At 46.5% G+C, this 27,206-nt stretch overlaps 1 protein-coding gene and 1 long non-coding RNA gene across 2 annotated transcripts in view; one reads left to right on the top strand and one right to left on the bottom strand.

Annotated features, from left to right (window-relative positions):
• The window catches only part of LOC126536490 (uncharacterized), a 97,363-nt gene extending 71,906 nt beyond the window's left edge, over positions 1–25,457 (bottom strand). Inside the window, exon 1 of the mRNA XM_050183481.3 lies at positions 25,367–25,457. The gene's annotated coding sequence lies outside the window, so the exon portion shown is untranslated. The remainder of the gene's footprint in view (positions 1–25,366) is intronic.
• LOC140217353 (uncharacterized) overlaps positions 1–26,611 on the top strand; it is a 104,816-nt gene extending 78,205 nt beyond the window's left edge. The window contains exon 3 of the long non-coding RNA XR_011893875.1: positions 26,494–26,611. This is a non-coding gene — a long non-coding RNA (uncharacterized lncRNA). The remainder of the gene's footprint in view (positions 1–26,493) is intronic.
• The last annotated feature ends 595 nt before the right edge of the window (positions 26,612–27,206 follow it).

Here is a 27,206-nt window from a genome sequence, read left to right as displayed (position 1 = left end):
TAGCAAGCGGGAAGCCATACTTTCGTATATGGCGTATCAATATTAGTAACAATAGAGATTATTCCAATACAAAATACCAGACACGTATATTGATCCAAACTTCTCAAATGTATTGGGAATATGTATTCGAAGATATGGACATTACGACCGCTAACAGACTTTTTGTAACTTATAGTAGCTTGTTTAATTTTCTTCTGACTAGGTAAAATTGGTTCATTAAAGGTATTAGGTCAAAGATGTAAGGGCTGCATATGCAAGAGTCAAAAGAAAACGGCCGTATTACAAGAGGGCTGGTGGGCTCTTTAGTTTTTTTCTTCGTACTTTGAGCGAGCAATCAAATTATGGATTGTGGAATTAGCGCGATAGGGTGCGCGGTGGCAGAATATTAATGGCTGAAATTTAAAAAGAAATGCCCAATTTCAGCAATAGGATTCGCTCGTAACGCGCCCATAAAGAAATAATATTCGCATCCGTAGAACAACCCGAGAAAATGTTTTCCCTGGGCTCTCACCATCTCCAGCGATGAAGGTATACGTAGTAGTCTATCGGCACTATGTCGGTCGGGTAGCCCTTCTCGTCATTTAAAGTTCCGTTTACTAGACGTCCGGGGCAAAGTCTGAAACACGGGTGAAAAAAAAAGGGGGGGTGGAAGCGCGATGTAGGGCGCAGCGTCGTCACGGAGGAGCTTGCAAGCTGGCAGCGCGTCCTCCACCGTCTTCGAGAAGCCGCGAGTCTGCCTGCCCCCCGCTGTTTTCCGAGATTGCAGCCACGTAACGCAATCAGTAAAAGGGCGCGCCCTACACTAGTCTCGAAGAAGAGGGCGTCATCTTCAAAGCCAGCTTCTCGTCTGTCTGGTGCGGTCGTGGAAAACAAGAGTTGTCGCGTTACACGGCAACGAAACCCCCCCCCCCCTCCCCCTAAAAATATGTACTGCAATAATCGGTTTTCAGGACCACACGCGGGTGAGCTTCAAGTAAAGTTGGTACTGCTTTTCGTTTTATTATTCTCTGAACACACACATGCATATATATATATATATATATATATATATATATATATATATATATATATATATATATATATATATATATATATATATATATATATATATATATATATATATATATATATATATATATATATATATATATATATATAATATGCAATTGGCAGATATGGTCTCCAACCAAGCGAGGTATGCCGTCTTACGTCTTACTGTAGGCGCGTGCTGAATTAGGCAGGCAGCATAGAACTCGCCATTTTTGTGAGACGTATCCGGTTTACGTTTTCTTTTGTTTGTGCTGATAAACTAATAAAAAAATGAATTATGCAGCAGCGAAGTCGTGTCGATAGTAGGAGGACAAGACCCCAGACACATCAAGGAGGATGCGCGCATTCAAAACTGAAAATAAATGGCTGACTGAGTCCTTATTGTGAAGCGATCGCCTACACCTTAACCAGTTCTGAACTTCGGGGCGTCGACGATAACTATGAGCGTTTCATGCAACATTACGACTGAGACTATGCGGTTTCTAACGTCTTTGACCTTCCGAACGTCTTTTGTATTGCGTGCCGTTTCGATCCCTTGTGCCTAGGCCTGCACAAAATTAAAAAAGAAACCAAGCCAGACGAGCTTGTTTGTTTTATTATCTGGCAATTGCGGTATAGGTGAAAGCCTCGTACCGGCGCGCACTTTTGAAGAAGCCCATTTTGCGAATATGTTGTAGATTGCCCTTGTACGGCACAGAGCCGATCACATTAAATCTGTCCTTTGTTGCCGAAGTTTGAGCAAGAGTTTTCACCCTATTGACATTTCAGGGGCATTCTCTCTCTCTCTAGATGCGTTTATTTTCAAGTAAACTACTTTCAGCGCAGAAAATAACTTGATTAAAAAAGTGAAGTTCCTTAAAGCCCCAGTGTGACCACCAGACCAAAGAAAGACAGACAGTCAAACTAAACACCTGCTGCCCCTGGCAGGGGGGACGTTGCGATCAGTAGAAAGACGAAGCCTTGACTTCGGGGAAAGTATTTTGGCGATTGTTAGAAGAAATTTGAGAACTTGTTTCTTCCCTTCTATTGCACGAGAGTTTTACTCCGTTTATAGGTTAAAAAAAAAAAAACTATCGCCTTCATATTTTTGATCGATACTGAAGGAAGGTGACCTAGTTGTAACATACACCAGTTATTGATTATTCTTTTCTTAATCTCTTGACAGCAATGATAAAATGCTAGAATGCTGCATACTAATATAGGAACTGTTCTTATTCAAAGAGGCAGGGGACATTTTTCGAAGCTTTAGTTAGGCCACAACGCTTTTACTGGAATGACGTGAGATATCATTATGCCACATAATATTAAAGACATAGCGATCTGTTTTAAAAATAATTAGTGCTTCATAAAAATATTTAGCGATGTACATAAAGGCAGAGTTCATCGGTATGAAATAATTTTGTTAAATTTTCAATGCTGATGCTGCTTTTACATCGATGTTCGCACTTCTTATACTCCCTAACGACCCATTGTTAGACAATATGTGGCCTTTGTTATTAACGAAGTCTCGGTTTTTCTCGCACCACAACAGTGTAAAATGTTCACGTCTCATGTGGGCACTGCAAATCAACTAGTAAGCCTCTGTCACCACAGCATTTTGAGAATCGTATGGCCTACAGGCAGCGTTGAAGCCGTAATAGGGTTAACTGGAAGACGATGTGGAGTGGTCGGAAGCACTTGCTTTCTGCTACCCACCAAACCACTTCGCACATAAATTAGACCGATGTGTAATGATTTGTATCCTGTGTGCTACGAGGTGCTACAAGTTATGTGAGCATTTGTGTTTTTTTGGCATGTCTCGTCGCTTGTCCTAGTGATTTTTAGACATGGCTGCACCAGGTTAGTCTAAATGGGGTGCAAGCCACCAATCACGAACCATGTTCGTTATACGAAACTACAATTATCAGACTCGCCAATGCTTGTAACGTGTAACGATGTTCAGGAAATTCATCGTGTTTTTTGTGCTCTTCTCGGAGATCGTTTTATTAACGCGACAGCGTTAAGGAGCTCGTGTCGCAGAAACACCGGTGTCGTCGGCGTCAGCGGCGTTGGCCGTAAGCGATAAATCCCAGAAGGCACTTCATAAATAAAAAACACCTTGCAAGATGGGCTGGTGGGAATCGAACCAGGGTCTCCGGTGTGTGAGACGGAGACGCTAACACTCAGCCACGAGTTCGTTCCTTCAAAGGGCTACAAAATCGCCTCTATTGACAGCGGTGTTGCCTTAGAAACGCGCCGTAGAAAGTTATACTGCGGTGTATATCGGTAATTATGACCATGTAACTTACAGAAGTCACAGTTTCACGAGTAGCGAAGTACGTTTCCGCTACATTTCTTCTGCGCTCTGCGCACACGCAGAGCCATCTTGCGGCAAACACAGAAGACCCCCTCCTCGCAATGTACGGCGCTGCCCCGACACGCGGCGCGCCACTCGTCCCATGATCGCGTCCGCCTTCGCGCCGCGGCCCGGTTATCTGTGCAGATCGCGACGTTTGGGTGGCGTAGTTCGTTTGAGTAGGCGGTGCGAACGGGGTGCGATAACGCTATCGCGTTCCACTTTTGACGGCGAAGCTTAAGCGTCCTCCATTTTTTTTTCTTAACAACACGTCAAGAATCTGTCGTGATCTATGCCTCGCGAAGCGGAATGTTCTTTTGGCTCAGGCAAAGTGCTGCTTGCTACTGTCGCGCCACGAAAGCCGTCTTTGTCATTGTCGGCGTCGCAAGATAAACGGCGCAGAAACGCGTTGGTGAAATTGGGAGTACAGCCTCTATTGGGGGCCATTTGGTTTGACACAGTCACTGGAACCATAGTACTAAAGCGACGCGGACGAGAAAGAACGACAAGGACGGCGCGCTAACCTTCATCTGATTTTTTTTTTATTTTTTGGGAAGTGGCATATTTATACGCGAGGTAACAACAACTGTTAGTTTTTGTGCTGCGTCCCTGTTGTGCATGCCGTTCCACGCTTCCCTCTACATCTGAGCAACATGCCAACCTTGCAGCCAGACAGACGTCTCCAGTTTCCGTTAAATAAGCTCTCTCTTTCACCTGACGTCTTTCACCCCAAAAAGCAGATAAAGTCGTATAGTATCCCCCTTAATGTGAGACGAACTTTGTGCGCAGCGTGAATGTCAGATGACAGACCCTTCACTCACGAACAGCGTCACGTGGGACTCACTCGAACGCCTTCGCGCCCGTCGACGCTGTCTCGTTTTTAGGACCATCGCCACCGCTTGCTGGGAGCTCGCGGGATGGAAAACTCTGTTACCGGGATAACTCGGTTCGCGTCCCTCTTCTTCCCTCCTCGCACTCCTCGCTGTTATCTCTAGCTCTCCTCTTCCCCCTCCGCTCCACCATCTTCCCTCACTTGCTGCCTGAGACGCAAAACAACGATTGACGCACAGAAAAACGTATCGTCTGTTTGTTGTGAGCATCGAGCGTGGCAGTCGTCGACCATCTTGACCGGGGCCGCTTGCGCCCTCCTTCCTACGGTGTAGGCGGCTGGCCGTCGGTCTCGCTTCGGTTCGTCATCGGGATTTGCGTCTGGTCGTCGCGCCAGTTAAATGGAATTGTGAGCGCGTCACGCGCCGCGCATGTTAATTACATTGGCTCGTCCTTGTCGGGTGCGCGGCATCGAGGCGCCGAAGAGTCGGACCGATGCACTGCGTCCGCCCGCGGCTTGTCGCGGTCTGTCCCCCCCCCCCCCCCCCTTTTTTTTTTTCTTTGCTCATCTTTCTCTCTCTTTGCTCGCGAGGACGAGCGTCGCTGTAGCCGCTGTCGGCCACGATTCTGAGACAGCGGTGCGGAGCGTTGTCTGGCCTTCCCTCCGCACTCGTCTTGAGACAGGAATGGCGAGATTTTTCTTAACCACTTAAAAACGCCCGCCAGTTCTCGTCCTAGGCCATTCCCCCCCCCCCCCCCCCTTCGTTCTCTCTTTAAATCGTGAAGGAGAGTGCCCTGAACTTGAACTAATCACCGGCTGGCCCGACTCCGTTCAAGGTCGTATGAGGGTCACGAAGCATTTTGCGTTTCCGAGAGGGGCCGGAGGGAGTTTGTGAAGTGGTCTAACATACTGGTTATGAAGGGTGAAAGAATGACAAGCGGAGAAGAAAAAAATAGTATTTCTTTTCTGCCGAGTTCGGAGCTAGGTCGAAGGAAACTTCAATTTAAGGTCTGTGCTGCAATATGTGTGCTGCGGTGAAATAGTAGGAGCACGCGCTTTTCTTCCTTCGTTAAACAATTTTTGATAATAAAAACTAATTAAATTTGATGCAAGGGGAAGCCCGACGTAGCTCAGCGAGAGCAGCGTTGGTGCAAAGACAATCGTAAAAAAGAAAAAAAAATGATGAAAAAAAAGCAAAATTTGTAGCCAAATGATGTGAACAGAATAGATCTGCTGCGCTGTTTATCAAATTTAATTCGCTGACCAAGTGACACGAACTTAAATACAAGTGCGTCTTTTCTGTTCGTACCACTATGCACGTCCTCTGTACTCGCCGCCGCATTGGTGTCACACGTAACACTACTTACCTGGCCATTTCTTTGGAGAGCAATAGGGTCGGTATGCTGTGAGCACTTTTCACAAGTAAGGAATTAAAGCATAAAATGTCCATATACTATCCGCTGTGGATGGCTTGACAGGGCAACCTGCTTCGAAACAGGGTGCGTACTCGGGCGAGCCGTTAATTCATGATGAAGTTGCAAAAGCACCCTCTTTGTCGTACTTGTTTTTTGCTTGTGTCCTGCTGTATAGAGAGATTTTCCAAGTTTAAGTATTCCGGAAGTTTCACGTCTGCAAACACGGTATCGTCCTCTTGTTTTTATAAGTTTATCACCCTATATGCTTTTTTGTACACTGAAATATCTTCTCCGGCCAGGCGTGACCTTTATGTCATTGAAGGTGCTTGTATGTGACGTATAGTATTGTCTTGTTTCATTTATTTATTAGTCAGCTACGTATCCTCTAAAATAACCGTCAAAATACGTTATTTGAGTATACTGAAGGTTACGCAGATTGTTCAGCACACCATCATCAGTTGTATTTTTCCCAAGCACGATTACAGTAGCCGTTCCTATAAAAAAGTGCGAGCTTAAACAAAAGATGGGACTTTGGAATGTTTTGCGCCCTTTTCGTGGTCAAAGCATCACAAATTCAGAGATAAACAATGCAGTGATGCAGATTTCTTTGTTGGGCGTCGTGAGCGTAAAATAATTAAGATATTGAGCTATTTTCAGTGGCTAAAGAATCTAATTATTATGGATAAGCACGTTTATTGTGGTAACTAATTCAGCAGCTAACGACCAAGAATGTTTCCTGGGGCATTAGGTCTGTGTCGTCATTTATTAAATATACTTTTAAGTTCTACCTATCAACCCCGCTTGCAGCGGTGCTTTGCTGTCTTAACGTCACAAGAGATGGTGCTTTAATTATGAATGGGAGACCTTGATTTGCACCTCGAGCCTAACGTACTTCTCTTCAAAAGAAACGGATCGCCTACTTAGGTAATTCACGAAAGAGGCCAAAGCCTAACCCTAAGGCATGATTAAGCCCTAAAAAAAGTATTTTTATCTACTTGTATAGAAATTAGTAGCGCGTTAGAGAACATACTATAGCTACGTGACGACACTGACAGAATCAAGACTCCGAAAGGATATTGCTCTTTTACAAACAGTTTTCGTTACTCGAAATTTGTGAGACGTGTACATGATGCGTTCACTTCAGGCCATAGACATGCATTAACTTGCTACTATATATAAGCTGCCTTTTGGCTCGTGGATATTGTTAAGCGGACAAAGGCCCGAGTGGTGAATGAGAATGCTGCAGAGATGTTAAAAACTGATGAATATATTCAGTAGTTTATTAGTTTACAAACATTTCTACGTAGTCGTGTTATTCGCTTACGCGGATGCTAACTAGGAGGAGGATTTGCTTGCTGCAAGCCGACCTAAGCTTGCGAAAGTACTTGTCAAGAGCGGTAGGGTCTGAAGCCCGTCCATAATATGTGACAACATAACTACATATGATAAGGCGAAGAAGACCCGCCGCGGTAGCTTAGTGGCTATGACTTTGCGCTGCTAAGTTCGAGGTCACGGGTTGGATCCGGGCTACGGCGGGCGCGCTTCACTGGAGGCGAAATGCGAAAACCCTCGTGTTACTTCGATTTAAGGTGGACGTTCAAGAACCGCTGGTGGTCGAAAATTGGTTTCGACTGCCCCGCTACAGCGTGCCTTATAATCAGATCGTAACCCGGCGCAGTTGCTTAGTGGCTTCTGGCGTTACGCTGCTAAGCACGACGTCGCGGGGTCAAATCCCGTCCGCGGCTGCCGCATTTAAACGGGGATGAAAGGCAAAAACGCCCGTGTGACGTGCATTGGGTGTACGTTAAGGAACCCCAGATGGTCAAAATTAATCCGGAGTCCTCCACTACGGCGTGCCTCATAATCGGATCGTGGCTATGCCACGTAAAAGCCCCGAATTCATTTGTAATCAGATCGTGGTTCTGGCACGTAAATCCCCTAAACATTAACGCAAAGGAATACCAGCGGTGAGGATGGACGTGAACATGGGCGTCAAGGCTACACGCCACCCATATCACCTCGGCCCCCATGGTTCACCATTGGTTCTCTAGCTCTGCAGGAGGGAGGACATTTAGGAGTCGGAGCACTTTGATCCTAAATTTCCACTGTCCTCGCGGGAACAAAGTGTCACTCGCGCTTGTGTGTGGGAACGTCTTGCATTTCAGTCCACATATAAACACTTTACATTCTGCATCCAATTCAAGGCACTCTAACAAATAATAGTTGACGTCATCAAGAACACGACAGCACAAAATACGATGTCGCGCTAAGTCCTGTGTTGAACCGCCACGCTGGAGTTTACGCTGGTCTCATGCGGATGCGACAAAGGAGGGCGGCTTTTGCTATGTAAACGCACTCTCACAACGTACTCCTAAACACCGTCAGCTGTCGATGTCTGGCTCTGAAGCTGTTTGTAGTACGGGCTGGTGTGATGCACCGTATTCAAATTCTCGCCATATGCGTTTTATATATGTGGCTATGTTCCTCCACATAGACGTGTGTCTTACTGTTAAGGAAGCTTGCTCTACATGAGTTACTGAATGTTTATTTAGAAGATTCCTATTTGCAATACACTTATTTGCATATGGCGCGTTCGCTAGATGACGCTAATTGGTACGACTAGCTTGCACAAGCTTAGCGGAAGCGAGCAAAAGAGACTTGGCCCGTTGTGGTGAAAAAAAAAAAGGTGTCATTCCTTTGAAGGCTGGCTGAGCAACATATTTATGCAATAATGATTAAAAAATTACAAGGCTTACAGAGACTCAGACTCAGACTTACAGAGAGAATGTTAGGTGACAACGAGTTGAGTAAGCAGACTGCTCAGATGCTTACATGAGAAAAAGATTTTGCTTTCCCTCTTAGAAAACTGGCAGATCATGACCTTGAGTCTGAGTGTATGGATGAGTCAGTGAGACAGAGACGCAAGGAAAGATAGGGAGGTTAACCAGGACAGAGCTCGGTTGGCTATCGTGAACTGGGAGAAGGAGAAAGAAGAGAAAAAATTAAAAGAAGAGAAAGTATGGCCTTTAAAACCTGAGCACACAAATATACATAACGCCTTAGACTTCTCTGCGCGAAACACCATTAATATTTCATGTAGTGTCGTAAATTATTTACTTTTATTATTTCACGTACGCAAACACGAAAAAACAAACAAACCACACCAATAGGTGTAGTGAGCAGTAATAGAGCACGACCTGAAAACGGGGGCACCTAATACGAATCAGAATGAAGTGCTCGTGCTTTCAAACTGAAGTTCTCCGTGTTCCACCTTTACCTATAGCTTAAGAGAAGCATCGGCATTGCTTTGAAGTTGTTTCATATGCTGCAGCATTACGCAAATACCGTCGTGTATCATTTAAGAATTGGCCGTTTCGCAACTTCCTCGCTGTGTGAAAGCCATCAAAGGCATGGTCAGCCGTTGCACTGAACACGTAACATGCGGGCCTTTCAAACTTTACATGAATAAAGATAAGTTTATGTTGTAACGGGACCAGCATAACCACACGTTCACTGGATGTCCTCGCATTGATGTGAATTTGCCCTACGTTTACGTCAGTGCATTGTTATTTCTTTCTTTAGGCCTGCCGTTTGAGGGAACGAGGGTAGAGTGTTGGTGAGAAAGCTTGCGTAAGCTTCACGTGTACGTCCCTTTCTTTGCATGCCTCGTCCTCAGCAGCGCTTTAGGCGCCAATGACTCGGTTTTGTATTCGTAGATCCTGGATGTACAATCGCGGTCAAAAATACGCGGTCCCCGGCTCCGGGAGCAGTAGCGGCTGCGGGGCCACACTGCGGCGCTGCTATCTCCATCGGGCGCCTGCTTTGAGAGCGCACCGAGAGGACACCAATCTTCGCCCTCACTCTCTTGCGGTCAAGTCACGCGCTTGATAAATTTCAGGTGCGGCGGTCGGCTGTTTCGCCCCTGATGGTCAGTGCACAGGAGGGCACTTTCATTTTGTTTTGGTTTGCCGTGCTGCCGTAGTTCTTGGCACGGCGGCGGCGTACGGCTTCTGGACATAACTGGCAGGTTCGGATGGTTTCTGCAATGTGAGCCTACTAACGCTTTCGCCTTAAACTTAAAAATTAAATTATGGGGTTTTACGTGCCAAAACCACTTTCTGATTATGAGGCACGCCGTAGTGGAGGACTCCGGAAATTTCGACCACCAGGGCTTCTTTAACGTGCACCTAAACCTAAGCACACGGGTGTTTTCGCATTTCGCCCCCATCGAAATGCGGCCGCCGTGGCCGGGATTTGATCCCGCGACCTCGTGCTCAGCAGCCCAACACCATGTTTGGCCTTAAACTAGAATGGAACATTAGTCAGGCCGGGCGTTGACATCAAGATAGTGTTGGCTCTTTGCTTGCTACTCCTATGCACCAATATTGGCCTTGACATGCTGTGTTTCGTTGAGAGCCTGCATGCACGTGTACCGTCTGTTCAAACGCCAAGCACAGAAGTGTGGCACACGAGGATGCGAGCCGTACGTAAACATGAAACGTGAAACCAAATCGGACACTGCCAGGCATACGTTCCGTGCACTTAGCCGAACGGCCGAACGCGAGCTGGTGTGGGGAGGAAGGCAAGTGCGCACTGACGAACCCTCTTTCCAACTGACCGTCAGCTGTGAAACCGCCGAACGCTGTACTTGAAATTTATCAAGTGCGTGACTTGGCCACACGAGAGTGAGGGTGAAGATTGGCGACCTCTCGGTGCACCCTCAAAGCAGGCGCCCGATGGAGATAGCAGCGCCGTGGTGTGGTCCCCGCAGCCGCTCCTAGTCCCGGAGCCGTGAGCCGCGTGCTTTTGACCGCGATTGTACAGGGTGTTTCACGAAACTTGAACCAATGATATAAAACTGAGTTTATCCGCAGCTGGGTGAAATTAACTACATATGGTTTGCAGACATGTGGCGCTCCCCCAAGTATTTCTTGTATTCTACTTACTTACTTAATTAACTGAGAACAATTATTAAAAAAAAATGTAATACTCACTTTAGGGCCAAGCGCTTTTCCTTACGCTGTAGACAGGGTTCAAAAACGACCGATCCCACTTTTTGGTCGTAGCGCAGTTGCTGCGTGGTGCTTCCTTCTTTTTCGGCGTTTAAAGAAAGCCCGCGAAATATGAAATAAAACCACGTGATTGCGCTCGTGCGCTTTCCCATTGTAGCGCTCTCAACCGTGCTTCGAGCCTATCGCTTATCAGTGACGACGGCGCTTCCTTACCGTGTACCACCGTCGAAGACGCAGACCTACTGAGAAGCCGATGCCTAGAGTCACGGCCGCTCACTTCACCACGGTCCGCGCGCACGGTTCTTTCACACCAATTGCGATTGAGAGCGTTGCAATACGATAGCGCATGAGCGTAGTCACATGGCTTTGTTTCCTATTTCGCGGGCTTTCTTTAAACGCCATCAAAAGTCACCACGCAGCATGTATATCGCCCCCCAAAATTGGATCGGTCGTTTCTGAATCTCCTGTACAACGTAATGAGACGCACTTGGCGCTGAAGTGAATATTACATATTTTGCATCATCATCATCGCCATCATCATCATCATCATCATCATCATCATCATCATCATCATCATCATCGTTATGCCGACTGCAGGGCAAAGGCCTCTCCCATACTTCTCCAACTACCCTGGTCATGTACTAATTGTGGCCATGTCGTCCCTGCAAACTTCTTAATCTCATCCGCCCACCTAACTTTCTGCCGCCCCCTGCTACGCTTCCCTTCCCTTGGAATCCAGTCCGTAACCCTTAATGACCATCGGTTATCTTCCCTCCTCATTACATGTCCGGCCCATGCCCATTTCTTTTTCTTGATTTCAACTAAGATGTCATTAACTCGCGTTTGTTCCCTCACCCAATCTGCTCCTTTCTTATCCCTTAACGTTACCCCCATCATTCTTCTTTCCATAGCTTGTTGCGTCGTCCTCAATTTAAGTAGAACCCTTTTCGTGAGCCTCCAGGATTCTGCCCCGTAGGTGAGTACTGGTAAGACACAGCTATTATACATTTTTCTTTTGAGGGATAATGGCAACCTGCTCTTCATGATCTCAGACTGCCTGCCAAACGAGCCCCAGCCCATTCTTATTCTTCTGATTATTTCCGTCTCATGATCCGGATCCGCGGTCACTACCTGTCCTAAGTAGATGTATTACCTTACCACTTCTAGTGCCTCGCTACCTATTGTAAATTGCTGTTCTCTTCCGAGACTGTTAAACATTACTTTAGTTTTCTGCAGATTAATTTTTAGACCCACCCTTCTGCTTTGCCTCTCCAAGTCAATGAGCATGCATTGCAGTTGGTCCCCTGAGTTACTAAGCAAGGCAATATCATCAGCGAATCGCAAGTTACTAAGGTATTCTCCATTAACTCTTATCCCTAATTAACCCCAATCCAGGTCTGTGAATAGCTCCTGTAAACACGCTGTGAATAGCATTGGAGAGATCGTATCTCCCTGCCTGACGCCTTTCTTTATTGGGATTTTGTTGCTTTCTTTATGGAGGACTACGGTGGCTGTGGAGCCACTATAGATATCTTTCAGTATTTTTACATACGACTCGTCTACACCGTGATTCTGTAATGCCTCCACGACTGCTGAGGTTTCGACTGAATCAAGCGCTTTATCGTAATCAATGAAAGCTCTATATAAGGGTTGGTTATATTCCGCACATTTCTCTATCACCTGATTGATAGTGTGAATATGGTCTATTGTTGAGTAGCCTTTACGGAATCCTGCCTGGTCCTTTGCTTGACAGAAATCTAAGGTGTTCCTGATTCTATTTGCGATTACCTTAGTAAATAGTTTGTAGGCAACTGACAGTAAGCTGATCGGTCTATAATTTTTCAAGTCTTTGGCGTCCGCTTTCTTATGGATTAGGATTATGTTAGCGTTCTTCCAATATTCCGGTACGCTCGAGGTCATGAGGCAATGCGTATACAGGGTGGCCAGTTTCTCTAGAACAATCTGCCCACCATCCTTCAACAAATCTGCTGTTACCTGATCCTCCCCAGCTGCCTTCCCCCTTTGCATAGCTCCCAAGGCTTTCTTCACTTCTTCCGGCGTTACTTGTGGGATTTCGAATTCCTCTAGACTATTCTCTCTTCCATTATCGTTGTGGGTGCCACTGACACTGTATAAATCTCTACAGAACTCCTCAGCCACTTGAGCTATCTCATCCATATTAGTAATGATATTGCCGGCTTTGTCTCTTAACGCATACATCTGATTCTTGCCAATTCCTAGTTTCTTCTTCACTGCTTTTAGGCTTTCTCCATTCCTGAGAACATGTTCAATTCTATCCATATTATACTTCCTTATGTCAGCTGTCTTACGCTTTAGAAACTTTAGTTTACTTATATTTAGGTTTGCTATAAGGAGACGCAAATGGTCAAAAATTAATCCGGCGTCCTACACTTCGGCGTGCCTCATAAATAGATCGTGATTTCGACACGTAAAATCTCAAAAATGTCTTTTTTTTTCATGCGAAGGAGAAGACTAACCATACACAACGTACGCAATCAATTCTGCTGAAAGTCTCTCGGAATATCCCCTTAACTTTCACAAGCCGACGCAGAACCAATTTGCCGGACTATCATTTACGCATCATCAGAGAGTTCCAAAAGCAGCGTCACATGTCTTTCAGCTGCTTATTGATATGAGTTTCTGTTTTCTAAATGGAGTGTTCCTTTCTAAAACACATACTTTACATGCATTTCTTTTTTAAAGCTAAGCTTTATTTGCATACCCTATATTTTGCACATTCTGGCCAATTCCTAGTTTCTTCACTGTTTTTAGGCTTCCTCCGTTCCTGAGAGCATGTTCAATTCTATCCATATTATACTTCCTTATGTCAACTGTCTTACGCTTGTTGATTAACTTCGAAAGTTCTGCCAGTTCTATTCTAGCTTTAGGGTTAGATGCTTTGATACATTGGCGTTTCTTGATCAGATCTTTCGTCTCCTGCGATAGCTTACTGGTATCCTGTCTAACGGAGTTACCACCGACTTCTATTGCGCACTCCTTAATCATGCCCACAAGACTGTCGTTCATTGTTTGAACACTAAGGTCCTCTTCCTGAGTTAAAGCCGAATACCTGTCCTGTATCTTGATCTGGAATTGCTCTATTTTCCCTCTTACCGCTAACTCATTGATCGGCTTCTTATGTACCAGTTTCTTCCGTTCCCTCCTCAGGTTTAGGCTAATTCGAGTTCTTACCATCCTATGGTCACTGCAGTGCACCTTGCACGCACGATCTCCTTAGCAGAGTGAAATACCACACATACAAGGCGCACAAGACTGCACAGACTGAACCCGTCACTTCAAATCAGACCTCCAGCCGGTCTGCACCGACGTGAAGCATGTGTTCTGTGTCGGTTATGCCTTGGAGTTGCCTTCACGAATACCTACTCAGCACTAATTGGAATGACTGATAGTCCTGCATGTGATGTTTGCGGATGCAAAGAGAACATTGATCACTTATTGTGCCATTGTCCTCAATTTCAAGCACAAAGACAATCTTTGTCAAACACATTGAGAAAATTAGATGATCGTCCTCTGAGTGAACAGACAATTCTAGAGCACCGTCCCGACCGATCATCAGCTCAGAAGGCAGTGAAGGCACTTTTGTGTTTTCTCAGAACTTCTGATTTGCGCGAGTGGCTTTAACTCAAGTGCTATCCGTGCACGTATCTACACCTTCTCTCTCCCTGCTCTCTCTTCCCCTTTTCCCATTCCCCAGCGTAGGGTAGCCAACCAGACTATTGACTGGTTAACATCCCTGCCTTCCTGTATTCCTCTCTCTCTCTCTTGCCGAGAACGTCCACATCTTGTATGATGCCAGGGTTAGCGCAGAGTATAAGGTCTATTTCATTTCTAGTCTCGTCATTCGGGCTCCTCGACGTCCGCTTTCGGCTATCCCGCTTGTGGAAGAAGGTATTCATTATCTGCATATTATTCTGTTCCGCAATGTCTACTAATAGCTCTGCCCTGCTATTCCTTGTGCCTAGGCCATATTCCCTCACTGACTTGTCTCCAGCCTGCTTCTTGCCTACCTTGGCACTGAAGTCGCCCATCAGTATAGTGTATTTTGTTTTTACTTTACCCATCGCCGATTCCACGTCTTCATAGAAGCTTTCGACTTCCTGGTCATCATGACTGGATGTAGGGGCGTAGACCTTGCATCTCTTATTAAGTTTCACAACAAGACCTGCCACCATCTCGTTAATGCTATAGAATTCCTGTGTGTTACCAGCTATATTGTTATTAATCAGGAATCCGACTCCTAGTTCTTGTCTCTCCGCTAAGCCCCGGTAGCACAGGACGTTCCCGCTTTGTAGCACTGTGTATGCTTTTTTTGGCCTCCTAACTTCACTGAGCCCTATTATATCCAATTTACTGCCCTCTAATTCCTCCAATAGCACTGCTAGACTCGCCTCACTAGATAACGTTCTAGCGTTAACCGTTGCCAGGTTCAGATTCCAATGGCGGCCTGTCCGGTTCCAGGGATTCTTAGCGCCCTCTGCTGCGTCACAGGTCTGACCGCCGCCGTGGTCAGTTGCTTCGCAGCTGCTGGAGACTGAGGGCCGGGGTTTGATTGTTTTATTCATATAGGAGGTTGTCGCCAAGAACTGCACCAGGGTGGCCAATTCTGCTCTTGGGAGGGAGTGCGTTACCGGTTCTGGTCACCGGGATCAGGCCGCACTCCAGGCTTTATTTATGCAATTTCATCAACACGCGGATCTTTTTTTAATCCTGTGGAAAATTGCGCGGCACCGTGATTCAAACCACGGTCCTCTTGCACGCGAGGCGGATGCTCTACTTTTGCGCCACCGCTGCACCGCGTATTTTGCATATTTTGCATATTTTGCATATTTGATATTATTTAATACACTAAGGAACGCAGCACGACGGCAAGCCAGATGCCCTTGGTTTCATTCAGCAGCAGTTAACCACTTTCCTTAAATCCTTGGTTCAAGTTACGTGAAACACCCTGTATAAGCGTTAATTCTATTCACACGGGAAGGATGCACGTGCACGATAATCAGTGTGCAGGTAGATTACTCGTGCTTGCTTGTCTGCCATTAGATTGCAAATCTAAGAGGAAGTTGGCCGGAGTACTGGCTAATAATTTTTTTTTTATCGGAGCTGTTTTATCGGAGCGAACATGCGTCAGTGCAAGTTTCGTATTGAACAAATATTTTCCGGCGCTATTGTTTTGCACTGCAGATAAAAATACGGGAACATCCTATTTCAAGCCGTTTTTCATGAACGCGTCTTTGAGTGTGTCCAATGGTGTCGACTATTGGTGTTGAAGAACCGAAGCGACGATAGGAAATCGATTCTGAGGTGCAAAAGAACATGAGCTTTCTATCATGACTACGATGACGGCACATTTGCATTGACAATTGTGGCCCCTTCGTGTGCGAGCCAAGCCTTTCTAAAATTCGCATACTCTGTAAAACGAACTTTTTAATTCAATCTTGATTTCATTTTTCTTTACATAAACTGAAAAAGCAGCACCTAAAAGTTATACTGCATTCGGTAACCTGACGAGATGACGGTCCCTACGTGACGGCAACGAGTCGTTTGCAGAAAAACTAGGTATGTAAAGAGACGTCTTGCGTACAGTCAACAAACCAAGGTTTAAAATAGAATGGCGGTGAAGTTAGAATTATACCCACAGTTTCTTCTCAGGCGAACAACGCACTTTAGCAAGCAACAGTCATACATTGTAGATATACATATGTGACCGGAAACCAGCGCCAAAACGTCAAACGGCGCCAAATAAGGTTTGATTGAGCAATTAATCATAAATATGTTTTGACACGTGAGCTAATGAAGGTATACCCGTACTGCAGCAAAAAGAAACGAGACGTTTGTGTCAAGAATTTGTGTCCGCGAGTATGTGCAGTGATGAACATCAGTTCTTTGATATTTTTAGTCAGAATACGCGTGCATTTTTTTTTTCACGATATGATATACGTCGTTATCCGGTGTGATTTCGCGGTGCAGTATGTTTGCTGAAACTAGTACCTTCCTTGAAATGCCAACTGTCCACTCGAATAACTTTACTTTCAAATAGGTGTGCTTTCTAGATGTGCTTTGTTTGTTGATGTAATAATGTAATTCTACAGCTTTCTGCACTAAGGGAAATCAGTTCAAGGGTTGCGTCTCTGAACACATTTTTTTCCAGATTAGTTGCGTAATATTATAGTCTTTTTTGAGTATGCTGAAGCGCATCGTAGCTTATTAGTTGAGTATGACTAAGACTGAAATGTTTGTCAGGTTTCAACATTCACGAGATGCTCTCCTCGGTGGTATAAACGCCGTATCGCTCTTTCTGTTCTTTTCCTCCAATCTTCTGGGTTTTGAACCTCCATTTCCCGAACTCTCTGTTTTGCCTCGTCATCTAAGTAAGGAAATCTTCGATGAGACGCCGGCATCCTTCCTTCGAATCACTTGCTCTTTCTTTTTTTTTTTAAAGAGCGCAGCTCAGACGCGCACGTTCCTGCGGCGAGCGTCGGCGTAACCGAACGAATGAGCGCAGCGAAAGATGTAAGCGAACAAGGAGCGCAGGAGGGGATGAAAGACGCGAGGAAGAAAGCGGAGGAGGAGGGTTCGGCGAACAGGTGAGGAGAAAAGCGTAGTGTGGCGTCGAGACGGCGCCAGACCATTGCGCGTCTTCGGGGAGGTCTTTCGGCGGCGGATGCACCGCGCACGCGCGTCACCCACGCGCTGCCTCTCGCGATCTCCAGATTAGCGAGGCAGTTGCGCCACACTTCGCTCCGCTTGCAGCGTGCCAGATTACCCGCGCCAGCCAATACATCGCGAAACGAAAAAATATATAGAGCTGCGCTCAAATTTTGCATCAGGGAGTGCCGTAATCGTCGGTTAAATTTCTTTTTTTTCATGATAACGAGAGTGCGCATCACTGACGGGAGAGAAGCCAAAGGCAAGGACGGTTGACAGATGACGGGAAGGACACTGGACCTCTCGGTTGGATGTATAGATAAATAAATAGACAACTAAATAGATATGTTAGTTTTGTGATTATGTGTCAAGTTATTGTACATATGTTATGCCTTTGCTTTTCTGCTTGAAACAAGTAAGTAAATGTACTAAATATAAGAACACTATTTCTTCCTGGTGGTTCCTGTTTACAGTTTGTTAATTCTTCGCACTAGAGCTTTACTTTATTTGAGTGCCACAGGAGGCACTGCCGAACTTTCTATAGACAACTGAGCTGTGCGACCGCCTTTGTTTGCTGTGTGCGGTTGTGTGTGCGTACGCATGACTTGTTGCAATTTCACTCTTTCTTTATTTTCTGTCTGCTATTGGTAGAGGCAGGGAGGGTTGCCAAGTTTAACCTGGTTGGCTACCCTACACAAGGGCAAGCATTTTGTTCTTTCTCTCTTGATAGCCGTGGTTTTAGACCAAACCCTATAGTGACCATGAGGGCGGTCATGTAAGGTCAATATACTATAGAATTGCCGGTTGCGCTTTTCAGGAATCACTGTATAACAATCATAATAAAGAAACAGCTTCCTATACTTATGTAAGTTATAGTCTCGAAGGTTACTTGCCATTTTAAATTTGTGTTGCTTGCGGCCGAGGGGTCGTCAGGTGAAATGTGCCGCTTACAAGAATGCCCCCCACACGAAGCGGCTGGCATAAAAAAAAGAACACCTCATTGGCGCGTAGCGAAGGAAACTGAAGTAATGAGCTCAACGCCGATAGTGAGTGTTAGCTGACGCAACTGAAAACGATCGCTCGCTTCCGTGTTTGCCGTATACCCAAGGAAACATGGCTTACAGCTGCTGCGCCCTCACCCGACACAGATTGAGCCCATAGTTACATTATTTAAATCTGATAAAGTATGTACAAACCTTTTGCTAAATAATTGGCACATGTTTTCCTTGAGAGAGAGAGAGAGAGAGAGAGGAAGGGGAAGGCAGGGAGGTTAACCAGAGGGGGAGATCCGGTTTGCTACCCTACGCTGGGGAAAGAGGGGTGGGGGAGGTAAAGTGATAACAAAGTAGAGATAAAGAAAGAAAGGAGCACAGACGTACAATCACAGTTGGTCACTGTCGCCGCGCTCTGTCACCCCACAGCACAGTAGCACTTGCAGCACTATGAACATCTGTTCATCTGTAGCCCTTAAAAACTGCAACAGTGCCCTCGTCGCCCTCTGCTGCGATGGCTTGTGATGGCGGCATTTTAATATAAGTTCCTCTGTTAGAGGTCTTCGGTCAAAGCGGCCTATCGCGTTTGCAAGCTATCGTCTCTGTAAATTATAGCGAGGACAGTCATAGAGAAGGTGCTGAAGAGTCTACTCGTTACCACAGTTATCACACGAGGCGTCGTCGGCCCATCCGATTCGGAAAGCAAGAGACTTGGTGAACGCCACCCCTAGCCATATTCGAAAAAGCAAGGTAGCTTTGCGACGGCAGAGTCCAGCTGGAATGCAAAGGCGTAGAGAAGAGTCTAGGTTGTGCAGCCGGTTGTTTTGAAAAGTTTTCTTTGAAAATCTCCCCTGTGGCTATGACCCAGAAAGCCCACAGTTACACATTACACAAGTTACACGTGAGGGAGGTTTACAATAGGGGCCCCGTGCCTATAGGGTGCTTCTACTAGGGACCAATTTTCTTTCCCTGAGTAGCCCGACGCGGGATACCGTTTTTATTAGGTTCCTGGCTCACGTTAGCGCTGCGCACTTGAAGTGCCCCTTCGGGCGCAGAAGGAAACTCTAGGAATGCTGCTTGAGAAACAAAATTGTGAGTTATTTCAATGCGTACACTTGTTAAAGGTTTAAGACTATCTCAGAAAAGTGATAATTGAAAAGGAAGCAAAGCTTAGTTACACAATTTGTCTTTGAGGCGTTTGTAAGGTGCGCATTGCAGATTAACACCCACCATCTGAAATCGTCCCTGTCCAGGCTCATGTGCTCTCGTATTATTAAGAGATCTGAAAAAGAACGGCGATTTATCGTTCAATATTTGTCATGCATGTGTAGATGAGAGAAAGTGATGGCATACATCAACACCTGTTTCCTACGAACACGTTAAAGGTTGCTTAGAAATCAGGTCAGCTTTGGTGTCATGCGAGAGCCGTCGCTTCGATAGGTGCGCCATGTTAGCTGACGCGAAGCTTAGGGGCACTCACGCTATGTTTGGAATTTTGAGATGATTGCGAACCCAGTCGCGTTCTGCGCATGGGTAGTGGCGAGACGCTATTTGCTAGAGGCTCCCTAGGCTGGGAGAATTATAGGTTTATGTACCCTATGTTAAATCTGCTTCAGTGCCCGACTATAGACATCCTGCACTTAAGTTCTCTCTCTCTATCTCCCTCTCTCTCTCTTTTCACTCCCCATTTCCCTCCCCACGTGTAGGGTAGCAAACTGGACTCAGTCTGGTTAACCTCTCTGCCTTTCCTTCTTCCCTTCTCTCTCTCTCTCTGCTTTTGATAGCATCTCGAGTGCACCGATGGCGAGTACTTTGATTTCCCTCAAGCACGACAGTAAAAGGTCCAGCACACAAAAGGGCGTGATGCAACGCTGGCATCGCTGTATCCACCTCAGTATGCACGTGTGTTCAACCAGTTTTAGTAGTTCATCTTCGGGCATGCCGCTATCCGCTCATTCGTGACTTCGTCGCTCGAGTGTCGTTTCGGAATTCAGGAAAAAAGAAAGCCTATGTTCATTCAGGCTGAGGTCAATGCGGTTGCATCGTGTTTCAACGTCAACGTGACTGCTGCACATCGGGACTACTAACCATGAACATGATCTTCTTAGAAGATCGGCATACGACAGTTACCGTTGTTATTAAAACACCCGTTCCAAATGCGCATCTTCAAATGTAACATCTAACACATGTGGGAACTGCTGCCGTGTGGAGCGCTGGAGGTGAATTGCAGCAGCGACGTTGTGGCCAGGGAAGAAGCTAAACTGAAGTGAAGGACTAGCCGGGGCCAGCAAGCCGGAGTTTGGACCCGGGTCTACCCACAAGCTGTAGTATGCTGCAAACTATATGGTACGAGAGTGGAATCTACCACGCTAGCTTTGGCTCTAGAGACTTCGTTAAAGAGTGTGCTTGAGACTAAACTAGCGACGACGCTACAGGATGTGAAAGGACACGTGCTAAATGGAGCTGGCGTCTGGCCAGCTCCATTTTTTTCCTCAGTGCTTACGTTAATTTTGAACAGTGCATTGAAGGCGTCTGAAGCGGATGCGTAGATTTGTTAACGTCTTTGTCGTCTCACGTAAGAGCTATATATTTATAAACGCCAGTGGTTCTAAAAGATGGGCCCCGAGAAGCTGATGTTTACATCCCGTGCAGTGTCCCACGATCTTGTCGTCGCCAATCTAAATCGAGCACGTTCATGCTTCCCTCTGTCTCCTTCCGAGATTTTCCGGGTACGTTTCCCTCAACAGACGGAGCCTGCCTCTTGACAGACAGAAGACGCACGTGCAGACGACGACGTCAGGCGTCTGCACTCTAGTGGTAGCAAAGTATAAGCCCCATCAACACAACATTGTTTGTCTTTCGCTTTGCTTTTTCAAAGTCTTGTCCTACAGAAAGCGATCTTCGCGTCGTCTCGCCGTCATCGCGAACATTTCACTCCCAGGAGAGCGACGCCCGGAAAAGCTGGAGGGGAGAGAGGAAGCGAGAAAGGGAGACCAATTTCGCGGCGACCTAGACCACTGCAGTGTCAGGAAATTCCGTTTCTTCCGCACGAATTCTCGCCGTACGTGCCTCGGCCACTGATACCGTGACGACGACGCTTGTTGACACGACCGGGGTGTCTGATAGCGCCGCGGAAAGTAAACATTAACCGGGAACCTACGTCCTGGGCCCCTTAAAGGCTTGGTCACTGGCTACGACTTCTTTCACTCAACATTGCCGCTTGTCGCGAACGACTGTATAAGTGGACAAAAGTGGCTTAAGTAACGTGCAAGAGCAACCTGCATGTCCTCAGTCTTCGCCGCAATGGCACTAGAGTCACTTTAGGTGAAGCAGAAGGATGGTTTAGAATTTCGAGCGCCCCATGTATGCGTGTCTGTGAGTGCAGATTTGGTATAGAGGCGGTTTTCTCTCTCAATTTCTGCAGCAGTCGATCGAATCACGCGCCACTCTCCACAGTGGGAATCCGTGACATTAGGAGTTAGACTTCAAGCTCCGTGCCCTACAGAAAGCCTAAAGGTATCTGTGGCGCTTCCCACCTCGCTGCTTTATAGAGTCCTCTGAAAAGATTGTTTCCCGTCCCCCAGAGTAGGGTAGCCAACCAGACACATTTCTGGTTAATATCCCTGCCTTCTCTCATTCTTTCCTCCTCCTTCTCCTGGAAAGACTGTCGCTGACTGTAAACGGTAATACAGAAAGCGAGGTGGCTAAAAGACGACGTCGCTTTCGAATCGAATGATTCGCAAAAACAGTGGCCTCGCTGCTCCTTCAATCTCTACGTACACAGCTCTCGGGACGAACGCTCCAAGCAGAACGTATCGGTACGGTTCTCCGAGCATGCAAGTGCAGTTTCTTTTACTTCGTTTTCAGCCAGCTGCAAGACATAGAAAACTCCGAAGCAATACGACGACGCAATGCATGGACGCACGCGGAAAGTAATGTGAGTTCTGCATGCGCGCTTGCAGCTGTTCTGAACTTTCACTTTTTCGTTGCTCGTGCGCATTCGTCGTCGACAGGAAATGAGCCAGCATTATGCAGATGAGACGCGCGCTATGATAATGGCGCACGTCTCACCAGCAAAACCCGAGAGCGAAAGAGGCGTCGTTGCGTCGTTGAGCTCTGTTCTTCGTTGAGCTCCGGGATGCCCGGCCGGCTTTCGCGCGCGCAGGAAAGCCAAGCGCCGGAGTACAGGGAAAGTTCTTGTCCTTTGTAAACGCTTCCTGAATAGCGATTATTGTGACCGATGCTATGAATGCGCGATGGAGCATTCCCGGTGGTCAAATGCGTGCAAGCTGCCCTTAAGACTACAGTCTTTTCTGTGTTTAGCATTTATTTGGAAGCCCCGAAGTACTGCGGTTCCTTTCGGTGCCGTCCGTGACGTGTTTGTAAGCTCTGAATTGTGCCCATCATAAGGGTGCTCGTGTGAAGAAACTTTTGTTTTATTTTCTTGATTCGCTAAGGAACATGAGCAACGGGCCAGCGGAGAGTCGGGTTATAAAGTGGTACTAGACGCTTCTCGCGAATGCAAACTCATATGCTACGCAGAGTTTCAAACGAAACTCTGTGTGCCATTTGTGGAATTCAAGCTTCGTGAAATACAATAAAAAAAATAAAATAAAAAGAAAACGGAAAAGCGAGTCAGTAAGACGTATGTTTCTCTCTCTTTTTTTTTTTTAATAAGGACACAACAGAACATTCTGTTGAAAGAAAAGATAGAGAGCGAACGTTCTTGTTTTACTGGTAAAAGGAAACAAAAACGATAATACAAACCCTAGGATGTAGTTGTTCGCAAAATACACAGAACAAAGCGCAGGCGTATTTGGAAACGCCTTCAAGCGACTGTGCGCTTCTCGCGTAGACCTTCGGAAAAACCATTACTCCGTGCCCGCGAGTATAGGAGTTTCGGTTTACGTCTGTCGCACGAAACCGGCCATTCGTGGAGGTTCAGATTGATTAATGGGCAGCGGATACAATTCTTTAGCCTTAGAGCCACAACGTACACCTAGACTAATATCGCTGTGTGGACAAGAATATCATGAGTTGCAATTTGGCTTTTGACAGACACACCTTTGACAACAAATTTGCCTCCTTTTTTGTATGGTATTGTATTACACCTTTTTAAAATAATAATTGGAGTCTACAACGCCCGATTGGTTAACAAGGACCAAATTCGATGTAGACGATCTGTATGCTGTGGTGCAGCTGTTGACTTTAAACGCTCAGCACTTCCTGATTATTGCATCTTTTCAATAGTTTTTGACGTGTTATGCCTGTACCTTACTTTCAAGTGTCATAATGGTGTCAGGACAGTGTGATTTTAAAGGTTACACTCATTATAGTGCACACAGCGTTTCATGAGCTCGCAGTAAACTCAGTATTCAGTAAGTCAGGTAAGCAGTCAGCAAAAATAAAAGCATGTAACTATGTATACAAAACTGGCTTCACTTCTAGCGTTTTTCATAGGCGTGAAAGTTTCTCTCAGACATGATTCAGCATGCTAGAATTTTTTACTCGCGCCGTGTCATCCAGTCAGCTGTTCACAGATAAAGGAATAGTGATTTGGGATGTACAATAAAGATCCTTATGAGTTTCTAGTCGTTTTATTGCGATAGCAATTATATGGACACTTCAGGCGTATTTCTGCCTTCGGCATCGCCGTGAGGTTCCGTATAAAATCCACGGGTGATAAAATCGTCACCGCGCGCCGTTTGCTGTATGTGCGAGAGGAAGCGTGTGAAGGTGAGCCAGCGATCACGGCTCAATCTCGCGCACGCAACGGCGGAAAGCGGAGGGGAAGCGCGCCGCCTTCCGTCGCGCTCAGGGCTTCGGGGGTAGGGGAGGGAGGGAGGGGGGGTGCGTTCTGCTCCGGGCGGCCCAGGCGGCCGCGCGCGTAAGGCTGGGTCACTGTACCCGTCGCAGGTGGCTTCCAAAATACAGAGTCCGAGCTGCGCTGTTTTCAAGGCGTAGTTCGCGTTGATGCGAGACGCAACACGACGGTCAATTCACTCGCTGCAGCTGCCGCGCTTTCTCACTCCAGCGTTTCGACAGCGAGTTTCCGCTGTGATCGAATGTGGTGTATTCATGTTGGCCTGTGGACGCGTGACACCATGCTTGTTAATTTAGTTGTACTCGTGGACAACTTTCTGCGGCTATGAAGGGAAAGCTACAAAGGCAAAGCGCGCACAAGTGAGAGCACAGTGAGTTTAGGTTGGGGAAGACAAAACATGAACACGTTATTAGCAACAGTTAAACAAGACAGAAGACACCACTGAGTGTAAAGGTTTGCTTATTTTGGGGCTTTTCCCTTCAGCGTCTAGCGAAAAGCAAAACCGTCGCACGTGGAAACTGCGTCGATTCAGCGTCCGCTCCGAGCAACCAAAAGCATTGTCAAATGATGCCGGACTACTTGGTGCGGTAACACTTGTGCAGCAGCCAAGCGCCCGCAGCTTTCCCTTCATAGCCACAGAAAGTTGTTGGCGAGTATAATATTCCTATGTTTCAAGTTTATACGTCCTTTAACACTACCATGCTTACTTCATATAGGTGTCCACTGATTTGCAATCGCAATCGATGCTTCGCCTGTCGGGCGAAGCTGCGACTTTTTTGAAACTGTGATGACAACAAGATATTTACTCTGCTTTAGTTGAAACTGTTGTGTCATAATTCAATCGAGTAATACATTTTTATCGCCTCACTTGCTCGTCAACAGTGAAGAGATTTTTTAACAGTTTGAGCAGATTGAGCCGGCTTAAGAATAGAGCAGATTGGGCAGGAACTCGAAACACAAGGAGCACAACGAAATGTAATCACTACCGCTTGTGTAAACGTTTACTGTACATTAGAACGCGGCTGTGCTAATAGCAACCCGCCAAATTGCCAAGGCAGCATTTTTTCCCAGACACTATACCTTGCTAATATTTTCCCACATCATCAAAAACGAGGAATGTACTGCTACCACTTCCGAATGTGCGGTTCAACACTCCACAATATGACTAAATCGGAGGAGCCATAGAAATATAAGAACTTAGAGGCAAGAAGAACTGAATTACCTCTAGCGTGAGCCGGAGAGAGAAGCGACGCAGGTAGAAGGACGCCTGGGCCGGGAGTTTTCGTCCTGCAATTTCGTGGCGAGGACTGTCGTACATTGCCCTTTTATACCACCCCAGGGCCGCCGGTCATTATTATATCCACTTCACGAAAGGATCTCGAATAACCAATCAAAAGCAAGACGGTATGACGTCGCTGTTACCGTGAGCCGCGTCATCCACCCGAACTCGTTGCCCGCTATCGGTAGCGGTCGTCCATTGGATGCGTGTTACGTAGCCGGCAGCGTCATGTGACGCTACGGAAGAGTGGTTCGAATAAACGGCACGGCCCCTGCTTACAGTAGCAGCTCGTCGGCAGCGGCGCGCCATGCCACTCCAAGCAGCTGCCGTGTGGGCGTCCTGACCGCCGGTGAAGTGCTCTCGGCTAAATTAAAGGACAGGTGTGAAGTGGTACCACTCGGAAAGTGCGTGCGGTCCGTCGGTAGCTAGCTGATGGGAGAGGAAAGCCCGCAGTTGACCCCGTTCCCTCCTGTCAGCTGCAGGTTGTCCGCTGACGCTTCTCGAAGTTGTTACAAAACTGTCCGTTCAACCCGTCAGCGAGCTGAAACGCGTCGCATTGTGACCTGTCGGCTAGCTTCGTTGCGCGAGCCCATCTTGCGCCTTCTACGCTTTCTAGGGTGACCTAAGAAGCCTCGGAATTTATGTGAATTGCGTAGAATGTAGCCCAACCCCTACCTTCTTTGTTGCAGCGATGCTCTTCTCGAATTGCCGTCAGCCGCTGACACAGAGGCCGAGAATTCTCATAACTGCCCACCGTTTGTCGAACGCACCTGCGCACATTGTTCAAGGTGCTTATAAACTGTATCTCGACAAAAATTATAATCAACAACAACAAAAACATATTACTAGAACTTCCTTCTGTCGAGGCTGTAAACGAGCCCTATACGACGCTGCAAACACAGTAGGAAGTATTATAGCAAAAATATAAAAGGAGCTGAAAGATGAGTGTTGCGTGGCGGTTTCTACCTCATCTTCTCCATAAGTCACTGACCGCTGAAACTGATTAAATAGCCATCATGTTATATATTTGTCCTAAAAAGAAGTTTTATTTTGCGCTGTCTCTTTTTCAGATGAAACGAACCCCAATGCTGGCGGTGCCTTGGTATATCGTTCACTTCAGCGGTGAGCGGAATGATGGTGCACAAGGCGCGTATTTCGTTTGTACGATAACGCATCCATTTCTTTTAATGCTTGTTTTGTCAAATGCTATTTACGTCTTTCTCTCATAGTACTAAGAGCACAAGACATTTGTGAGGCCCGGATTCCTCGAGAACGCTGAATTTTTGCTCAGTTTTGTCCGCAATTTCTAACTGAATTAACTGCCGTGTAGTTCGTTCACACTGTTGTTCGGCCTTACTCGACGTATCGTGGCCAAACACCCAAACTAACCTGGGCTTCGACCACGACCTCATCCAGCTCAGCATCATTGGCAGAAGCTACACGGCCCTTGTCGTGTCAGCCCACACCACCAACTGGCATCACTTCCGGAAAACCCGAACGTCCCGCTGGAGGCATTCGTGTGCTTCATACGACAATTGGACTAAACAAGTTATTCGACACCTAAAGACCCGCACCCAGATCATCGTCACAACGTATAACACCCCTCACGTGGACCTGAAGCTCCTGAAACTATGGGAGGCCCGCCACAGCATCACTAGAAGAAGGAAGAGGCAAAGGCATAACCGAAAACTTCGCTAAACAAGCTGGACATATGAAACGAGATCAACTACATTGTCGATGGAAGAGCGGTCATGTCGGAAACCATCCATGGAATTCGGGTAAA

The sequence above is a fragment of the Dermacentor andersoni genome, chromosome 4 (genome assembly GCF_023375885.2).
Source record: "Dermacentor andersoni chromosome 4, qqDerAnde1_hic_scaffold, whole genome shotgun sequence".
Taxonomy (NCBI): domain Eukaryota; kingdom Metazoa; phylum Arthropoda; class Arachnida; order Ixodida; family Ixodidae; genus Dermacentor; species Dermacentor andersoni.
This window is presented reverse-complemented; position numbering and strand designations above follow the sequence as displayed.